The sequence below is a fragment of the Botrytis sinoallii genome (genome assembly GCF_014898435.1).
Source record: "Botrytis sinoallii strain Bc 23 chromosome Unknown BSIN_009, whole genome shotgun sequence".
NCBI classification, from domain to species: Eukaryota; Fungi; Ascomycota; class Leotiomycetes; order Helotiales; family Sclerotiniaceae; genus Botrytis; species Botrytis sinoallii.
Genome location: NW_024066036.1, coordinates 1,244,043 through 1,254,195, shown reverse-complemented (window position 1 = coordinate 1,254,195; position 10,153 = coordinate 1,244,043).

Sequence of the window (10,153 nt, the reverse complement as noted above, 5' to 3'; positions counted from 1 at the left end):
ATTTTAAGAAGAAATATACAATCAGGTATAATCGGCCCTTATCGTTATATTAAGAGAATACTCTGTTCGCAGTTCAGTTGGAAGTATTTGTTTCAATAATTGTGTGGCAATAGTAATCAAACATTGCAAGAATTGAAGTGAAAACAAAGATATACTTCAGGTTTTCAAAGGCATTCTTTTGATTAGTAGTTCAATTCTATATATTCTCTTTTTTCAGTAGGCGGTTTAAAGGTTTCGTGATTTTAGAAAAGTTATAAATAAAATGTTGATAGAAGTTAGCAAACCCTAGAAAGTGTTAAAAATCTTTTAGCTTAATTAACAACTTTTATTCAAGGATAGTCTTAATCTTGTCAAGGTTTATCTCAATACTATTAGAAGTAATAATTAGGCCGAGGTACTTCATTTTCCTTATTTCGAATTTGTATTTGTTAATATCAATTTGTAATCCAGTATTAATGAGTCTTTATATGACTTTGTGAATTTGCTTTTAATAATCTATAACATTCTCAGAGTAGATCAAGATATCATTTAGATATACTATACAATTCTTATCCAAGAGATTAAAAAGAATATAATTGATATAATTCTGAAACAAAACAGGAGTATTACAAAAGCCGAAAAGTATTACTAGGGATTCGAATAAGCCAAAACGAATTATAAAAGCAGTCTTTCATTTGTAACCTTCCGTAATCCGTAATTTATTGAACACAACAATAATATCCAATTTGATATAAACTTTAGTATAATATAAGGTATTAAGGGTTTCTTTAATCAGTAGCAACAGATAACAATTCTTAATAATAATATTATTCAATCCACAATAATCCTGGCAAATTCGAACACCCCCCCCAGGCTTTGTAGCTAGAAGGAGTGGGGTAGTCAATCGGAAGCGGGATTCGTAGATAAATCCTTTATTTAAGTTATTATCGAGTTATTTACAAATAACTTAGAGTTCGGCTGGGGATATTAGGCAACCTTTATTGTATAAAGGCTCTTTGCCTGATATAATCTCAATCTTGTAATCCCAAGAGCATTGTAGTGGGAGCTCGTTAGCAAGGGAGGGTAAGAATCCAGTGAATAGATCGCAAAGCTAGAATAATAGCTTACTCTGAATCTTTGTTATAAATAGTACGGATCGGTCAGTCTTTTCTATAAACTTTTTGATATCGCTTTTCATAATATTGCGATATAGTTGAATAGAATTGTTTATTACTATATAGTATAATTCACAAGCTCTATCTAATTCATCCCAGATTACTTTTGTGATATAAACTTCCTGATCTTTACAAAATTGAACAAAGCTATTAGCTGTGAGAAACTTTATATCATTCATTTTCTATCGAATATTTTGTAAAGCGTTAGTTGGTTCCTTAGAGGGCTTTTGTAACAATAGGGGGTTCAATAGGAATAAAACGTTTTGATTTTGTAATAGTCCTTTTATATATCCTAGAGCCTGCGATGATTTGCATTGGGGCTGGTTTCAGAATCAGCCGGTTTGATATCATTTTGATATAGATCTCTGTTTTTCTGTTAATTCGATAAGTGTAATAGTAATTTGAGTCGAGTGATATTGGATTAGCAGGATTTATATTATAGAGTTTCTATTAGTATTCTTCTCTATAGCTAGAGTTGGAGAATCGTATTCCAAAAATATCGATTGATTTTAGAATAAGAAGGAAAGAGTCTAGAGACTTTTGTTAATGATTTCTTTGGTAAAGGCATGATATAGGGTTGAAATAGATTTCTTTGAAGTAAACTTCAAAATAGATTTCTGAACAGGTATACGTGGTATTGGATTGAGCGCTGTATCTACTAGGGTCGGTATATTGTTACAATCGGGGACGACAATTGCAGTAGAGTTAACTGGACAGTAATATCTGGAGCAGTATGTAAATATAAACTTAAAAGTCATTGTTGCTTAATTAATGATAGGGTTATAGCACTGAAGCTATAGAAGATCGAGGATTATAGAATCTGTGTTGGAAAGATTAGTAATATAGAATAAGCCAATTTCTTTATGATTGTTAATCCGTAGATTTAACAGTACATACTGAAATAGGATATCAGAAGTCCTTTCGTCTATAAGTAATAGGTTGCGAATAGTAGGGAGGGGATATATAGGGATATCAAACTTGGATATGAGGGTTCTATCTATAAACCCATATCCACGGCTCCATTATCTACTAAGCCAATAAGTGGAATGATTACGTTAAGCATAAGGAAAATTTCCATTGAGATTTTAAGAGATTTGTTATTCATTATTCTAAAATACAAAGGATCCCTAGATATAACTAATCTCTTAATCCACAAAGGCAAACTTTCCATAAACAAACCTTGATTTGCAATTATAAATCGAGGTTAGTTTTTTAATATACTTAACTGGGGAATTGAATTTCCGTTATTATTCAAATGTACAAAGTCTTCAACGAATCCGCTCAGATCTCTGCTGCTAGTAGGGATTGGAAAGGTGTATCGAAATGGTGCCGCAACAGTCGGGAAACGATTAGCAGGCAGGAATGTATTCTGGTAAGTAGGGCTATAAGCGTTGCAATAGGGTCCGGGGTTGTAATGGTAATCGGTAACGGGAAAACGGTGGACATTCGGAGTGTGTTGGTTTGTAGCAGAGGGACAATCGGGGTATTGTATAATTCCTGAATTGGTATTATATTTTGTATCGTTGCATTGCTTTTCTTTACAATTGAATTTGATATGACCGGGCTTTTGCAATAAAGACAGAGGCCAAGATCTAGACATTGTTTTCTATTGTAATGTAATAAGGGTTGCTAGCCTTGGCAAACAGTATCTAGTTGCATAAGATCTCCAGAGGGATTAGGCATAGGTATTACAGTAGTGATAGCAGGCTTCTTTTCATTGGGTTTTTTCTGATCACTAAAGTTGATGCCTTGATTCTTGTATTGGTTGTCAAGATGAATTTTCTCCTCTAAATCATTGTAGATGCCTTACCACTAGACTACCCACACATCGATATCGGCGGCAGAAGGTTTATTGGGGTGGTTAACTGAAGCATCGATTAGTTCTTGTGAGACTTTGAGTTTAAGATCAGCGACTTGTTATTCAACAGTCTTTTTGCATTTAATAACAAACTACTTGAATTTAATAATAAAGTTATTAAATAAGATCTTCTTCATTTTACATTTATCATAATTCATAGAAGCTTTGTATAAGAGATCTAGAATCTAATATTGCTTATTTAATTTACGCCAGATATTTACTACAGTACACCATCCAGAAAGCCAAAGATCGGAATCATACATATTATCTGTAATTATATCAAAATATATCTGATTGTTCGTATAAGTAGGGCCAGAAAATAGGCTAACAAGAAATGTGATTTTCTGAAACTCTAATTCATTTTCGTAATCCGCAGTCAAACAGCGATTGATTATATTACAAAAAGTCGTATACTGATCTTAACGCTTTACAATATCTTGCTTATTACCATTAAACTTTTCGGAAATAGTGAGATACTTATAATAAGATAAAGCTTGTAAATTATTATAAACAATAATCTTCAATGTCTTAATTGTGTCTTTCAATTCGATAATCTTTGATTGAGTATTAGTAGCTTGGACCTAAGCAGCAACAGCTTGGGCTTGTAATGAGCCTGCAATCGATTCGATCGATTCAAATACGGCTTGAGCAGTAGTGAAGTGTACAGCGTTTGAATTATTGAATAGATCTGTAAAGAAAGAGATATCGGTTTTGGCGGAGTTGAAAATATAATTCAAGAAAAGAAACTATAAAGATAAGCCAGATACAGGCGCTTCTAATGCAGATACTTATTCACCCATCTTCAGCACTTTTTGAAACTCAAAATATTAGCAGCAGGGTATATAATAAATCAACAATAGATGCGATCGGCGTGATCGAAACAAGACATCAATAAAACTTTGAAAATAAAATAAGAAATAAAACTATGATAACTTATTTAAAGATAATACAAACTGTTAAGATACAGATAAAGACTTATATTATACTATAAAGATAAAAGAGCTATGAAAAAGTGAAGCCCTACTTATAGGAAGTAGGGCGCACTAGTATACTGTGCCTGAGGTATAAAGGCAACTACAGATCATGTAGTTGGCGCCGTGACATGTTCATTGTTTTCCCATTACTGATTATTATTACAATCCTGAACCCTATCATAATACTTATAGCTCTACTTATTAGAATACATTCCCGCCTACTAATCGTTTTCCGATTGTCGTAGTATCATTTCGATATATCTCTCCAGTCCCCATTAGCAACAAAGATCTAGGCGAATTTGTTGAAGGCTTTGTACATTCAGATAATAATAGAAATTCAATTCTTCAGCTAAATATATTAAAAGACTAATCTTGATTTATAATTGCAAATTGAGATTTATTATAAAAAGTTTGTCTTTATAAATTAAGAGATTAATTATATCTAGAAATTCTTTATATCTTAAAACAATAAATAGCAAATCTCTTAAAATCTCAATAAAAATTTTCCTTACACCTAACATAATTATCCTACTCATTAGCTTAATAGATAGTAAAGCTATAAAATATGAATTTATAAATAGAATCCTTATATCCAAATTTAATATCCTTATATATCCTTTCCCTACTATCTACAATCTGTTATTTACAGATGGAAGAACTTTTGATATCCTATTTCAATATATATTATTAGATCTATAGATTAATAATCATAAAGAAATTGGCTTATTCTATATTATTAATCTTTCTAACACAGACCCTATGATTCTTGGTTTTTTATAGTTTCAGTACTATAACCCTATTATTAATTAAATAACAATAACTCTTAAGTTTATGTTCACATACTGCTCCAGATATTACTATCCAATTAACTTTATTACAACTATTATCCCTGATTATAACAATATACTGATCTCAGTAGATATAGTGTTTAATCCAATATTATATACATCCATTAAGAAGTCTATTTTGAAATCTACTTCGAAGAAATCTATTTCAACCCCATATCATACCTTTACCGAAGAAGTCATCAACAAAAATCTCCAGACTTCTTTTTTTTATCCTAAGATTAATTAATACTTTTGGAATACAATCCTCTAATTCTAATTATAAAGAAAAATACTAATAGAAATCTTTATAATATAGATTTTATTGATTCAATATCACCCAATTCAAATTGCTACTACACTCACCAAATTAATGGAAAAACAGAGATTTGTATCAAAATGATATTAAACCAATTGATTCTGAAACCAGCCCCAATATAGATTATTGTAAGCTTTAGGATATACAAAAGACTATTACAAAACCAAAATGTTTTATTCTTATTAAATTCCTTATCACTATAGAAGCCCTTTAAGAAACCAACTAACGCCTTACAAAATATCCGACAGAAAATGAACAATATAAAGTTCCTTACAACTAATAGCTTTATTCAATTCTATAAAGATCAGGAAATTTATATTACAAAAGTAATCTAGAATGAATTAAATAAAACTTACAAGTTATATTGTATAATAACAAATAATCCTATTCAACTATATTGTAATATCATGGAAAGTGATATCAAGAAATTTATGGAAAAGATTGATTGATTTGTATCATCTATAATAGAAATTCAGAGTAAGTTATTATCTTGGTTTCGCAATCTGTTCGCTAGATTCTTATCTTTTTTTGTTAACAAGCTTTTGTTACAACACTTTTAGAATTATAAAATCGAAATCATACCAGGCAAAAAGCTCCTATACAACAAAGATCGCCCAATATCCCCAGCCAAATTCTAAGTTATTTACAAATAGTTCGATAATAACCTAAATAAAGAATTCATCTACAAATCCCATTCTCAATCAGCCGCCCTACTCCTCCTAACTGTAAAGCCCAAAGAAAGCATTTGAATTTGCCAGGATTACCATGGACTGAACAATATTATTATTAAAAACTATTATCTACTATTATTAATCAAAAAAACCCTCAATACCTTATATTATACTAAAGTTTATACCAAATTGAATATCATCGCCGTATTCAATAAACTACGGATTGTGAAAGATCATAAATAGAAAACCGCTTTTACAATTCGTTTCGACTTATTCGAATTCTTAGTAATATTTTTCGGCCTTTGCAATACTCCTATCTCGTTTCAGAACTATATCAATCATATTCTTTTTGATCTTCTAAATAAGAATTATACAATATACCTAAACAATATCTTAATCTACTCTGAGAATGTTATAGATTATTAAAAACAAATTCACAAAGTTGTATAGAAACTTATTAACACTGGATTACAAATTGATATTGACAAATGCAAATTCGAAACAAGGAGAACAAAATACCTCGGTCTGATTATTACTTCTAATAATATTGAGATAAACCCTAACAAGATTAAGACTATCCTCGAATGAAAGTTGTTAATTAAGCTAAAAGATCTTCAATACTTTCTAAGGTTCGTTAATTTCTATTAACACTTCATTCACAATTTTTCTAAAATCACAAAATCTTTAAATTATCTATTGAAAAAAGAGAATATATAGAATTGAATTACTGATTAAGAAAATACCTTTGAAAATCTAAAGCATATCTTTACCTCTGCTTTAATCCTTACAATATTTGATTACCATCGCTGTACAATTGTTGAGATAAATGCTTTCGATTGAACTGTAAATAGAGTACTCTTTCAATATAACGATGAGGGCCAATTACACCTGGTTATATACTTTTTTTCAAAATACAATACTGTCAAATGCAATTACAAAATCTATAATAAGGAACTACTAATTATCATTAAGTCCTTAGAAGAATGAAGATTCGAACTATATAAAACTCAAAAGCCATTCGAGATTATTACTAATTATAAGAATCTAAAGTACTTTATATCGATAAAGATATTGAATCAAAGACAAATTAGATAAACTGAATTCCTAGCTGATTTTAACTTTCATATCATATACAAACCGGATCTTAAAGTAATTTGCCTCGATATACTAAATAGAAAAGCAGAAGATTGTTCTGTATACATTAACCCTAATAACAACCAAATCAAGAATCGCTTACAAATAGTTCTTCCAAAAAGAATATTCAATACTGCTATATTCAAGAATCTCATTCGATAAACAAATAACAATATCGATCTCATTGTAATGCTTATAGATATGATCATTCCCAATACTGAGAAGCCGATTAACAATCTTATCAATAAAGTATACAAATCATCCAAATTAATCACTATTATATATAAAACACTTTAGAATTCAATTACTCGCCATTAACCACTATCAATCCAAAAAGACCTCCGAATTGCTCTTCAAAATTATAGATTAATTAATAATAAAATTTTTTATTGTGATCACCTCTTTATTCTTTCTTTTGCTAAGCTTTATATTTAAATTATATACTAAACGCACTCTATTGGTCTAATAGAATATCCCAATCGAGTTAAAACTATTGATCTCATTTCTTGTATATACTAGTAACCCAATATATCAAGGGAAATCGAAACTTATGTATAAGCCTATCAACTCTGCTTTCGAACCAAAGCCTTCCATCTTATCGCACCCAGATTCCTAGAATCCCTACCAGTACCATTCTGCCCCTGATCCGATATCTCTATTAACTACATTATACTACTACTAATCAGCAAATGCTATAACAAAAAGCATCAATATATTATCACAATTATCTATCACTTAACGAAAATATATTATTTCATTTTGGTTATAAGATTGTTTGCAGAGGAGCTTACTGATTGGTTTGTCGAAAAAGTCTACTACCTATATAATACACCTAATAATATAGTATCTAATAGAGGTTCACAATTTATATCAGAATTCTGAAAACATTTATCCAAATATCTATTGATTACTTTAAAACGATTTTTCTTATTTCACTCCAAATCTAATAAATAAATAAAGAGAATCAATGTTATAATAAAATAATATCTTTAGGCTTTTATAAACTTCTATTAAAATAATTAATATAATTAGCTTCCACTTATAGAGTTTGTGCTTAATAATATTATTTTAGAAACTATTAGTATATCCCTATTCTTCACTAACTATAGTTTTCATCCATGTCTTGGTATTGAGCTCTCTTCATCTGTTTCCCTAAACCTATTATATTAATATAAATATAAATTTCTAAAGACTAATAAAATTATAAATTGATTTGATATTATCCTAACAAAATTAAAAACTTTAACCACTTAATCTATTCAGAAATATAAAGATTATATTAACAAAACTTGTATCAATATTTCTTTATATAAAAAAATAACAAAATATAAATTAATATTAAGAATATAAAAACTAATTATTTAATAAAAAAAGGTAATAACAAATAAAATAATTCCTATAAGATTCTAAAAGTTTATAAATAAGCCTATCTATTCCAGTTCCCTATTAGTTTTAAGATCTTTTTAGTATTCCATAATTCATTACTCTAATCACTCCACCGTTCATCTAAACTAATCAATCAAAAAGCAATCAACGAAACCAAATCCTATTAAAATCAAAGCTATATTTTAAAAAGAGATAATAAAACGAATAAGGAAATCAAATAATAGAAATTCGATAAACTATTTAACTATCATAACAAAAACAAATTTTATTATTAAATCAAATGGAAATATCATCCAGCATCTTGGTAATCCGCCGAAAACCTTCACGACTAAGAAGATACGATTATCGCTTTCATTTAGCAAATCCAGATAAACTAGAATCATCTGTTTAAATAGGCTTTAAAAGATCTATTATTCCTAATCCCTTACTAATATTTATACCAAACGCACCCCCAAATCAAGACCGAGGTAGATCTAAAAAGTTCTAGTAATTGATTATTATTTTCAAGAAAATTCATTTTAATTTAATAATAAAAATTAAAGTATTTTAATATTATTTTGTTTTCTAAAAAATCAATTGATATTGCAATCGTAGACCAATCGCCTTAAACAAGGAGTACTGTTATAACGCCAATTATATGATTTGTAGTTACCTTTATACCTCAGACACAGCATACTAGCACGCCCTACTTCCTATAAGTAGGGCTTCACTTTTCCATAGCTCTTCTACCCTTATGGTACAATATAAGTCTTTACCCGTACCTTGACAGATTGCCTGCTTCCGGAATACTATATAATGATTATATAACTTGTAGGATAAAGCTTTCTGGAATATCTATTTTTGGTGATAATCGAGCATAAAATTTCCGAACTAAGTTCGATATCGATTATATATATATTTGTATAATATCGCGAATACTTATGATTACCTTGTTCTTAGATAGTATCGCTATTATTATCAATATAATATATTAGCTGATATATTGTATTGTTAGCAATTATATTAAAACAATACCTTTTCCTTAATCTTTTTATATTTATATAATCAATCGGGATTTGGAAAATGCTTTATCAATTCCTTTATTCTTAATCTTGTTGATAAAACGAGAGTTAAAAATCCTTGTACTTGTAGGAATATCTGTAATCTTTATGAATTGGAAAATACTGTTTTCTATAAGTCCATTAATCTCCTTTTGTTTTGATTCTATAAAAATTGTTGATAATAAGGTATTAATAGATATTATATAGTATTCAATGTATTATATATCATTAGATTCGTTTTTTTTTGATAGAAAAATCGACAAATCCGGTAGGTATTTTATAGATTCGATATTTTCTTCTTTTGTAAAAAGTATTGATTATACTAGAATTACTATTTAAGGGATCTATTGTTATTAAGATTAAAGATTCCTGAATATATCCAAAAGGATCTCCTTTGGATTTCTACTTCTGATAATAACTAATAAGGGAGTAAATATAACTTTGCTAGATTTTAATAAAGTTGTTTTATTTGTACTAAATATAGCAAGTTATTCTTACTATATCAATCCAGTTTGTACAGATAATATTTGTATTAATTCAATAGATAGTTAGGGTTGATTTTAAGGCTGATTCTGTATATCCTCTATATAAGATTTAATCTAAGTAATATGGAATTTTATTAGTCCGTTTAATAATTGTATTGTGTATATCTCATCTTTTATATTCAATAAATAATATAATTCTATCCATCCTTTATATTCTCTTTATATCTAAATCTTCAAATTGATAGATAAATTGTATAAAGCTATTATAAATAATTTATTTTGTTGATTTAAAGTATTAGATATTTATT